The following is a 537-nucleotide window of genomic DNA, read 5'->3' on the forward strand; positions in this document are numbered from 1 at the left end:
ACTGAACATAAATGGAAACATTGGGCAATTCTTAGGAATTAATGTATTTTTTCTTAAATACCAAAATATAAAGGATATCATTAGGCAGTTCTTAGGAATTAATATATTTTTTAGATTTCAAAACATAAATGGAATCATTGGCACTTATGCATTTACCACAAGAGACAGACTTTTTCTTGTTATTGAGATAGGATTTTGAAACTTACACTCTTTTGTTTTACCCTTTTGGAGAACAATATTTCTAATTATATGTAAAATTTGAAGGGTGATTTCTGTGAACCACTGGGTATATTTTGAAAAATTAATGACATTTTACTCTGAACAAAGGAGAGCTGAAGCCACTTTGCTCCATTTGGCTTTAATTTTCCTTTTCTTTGGTAAAATTTCAAATGAAAGCAATTTTTAAAACTTTATATGTAGCAGTTTATGTTTCACATACCATTTCTTTAAATAAATAAAGTGAAATGGCCTTCTAAATGGTCAACAACTCTACCTTAATTTTACTATCAGGCACATGGTATAAATGTAACAGATATA

This window comes from Penaeus monodon, chromosome 20 (genome assembly GCF_015228065.2).
Source record: "Penaeus monodon isolate SGIC_2016 chromosome 20, NSTDA_Pmon_1, whole genome shotgun sequence".
Lineage (NCBI taxonomy): Eukaryota > Metazoa > Arthropoda > Malacostraca > Decapoda > Penaeidae > Penaeus > Penaeus monodon.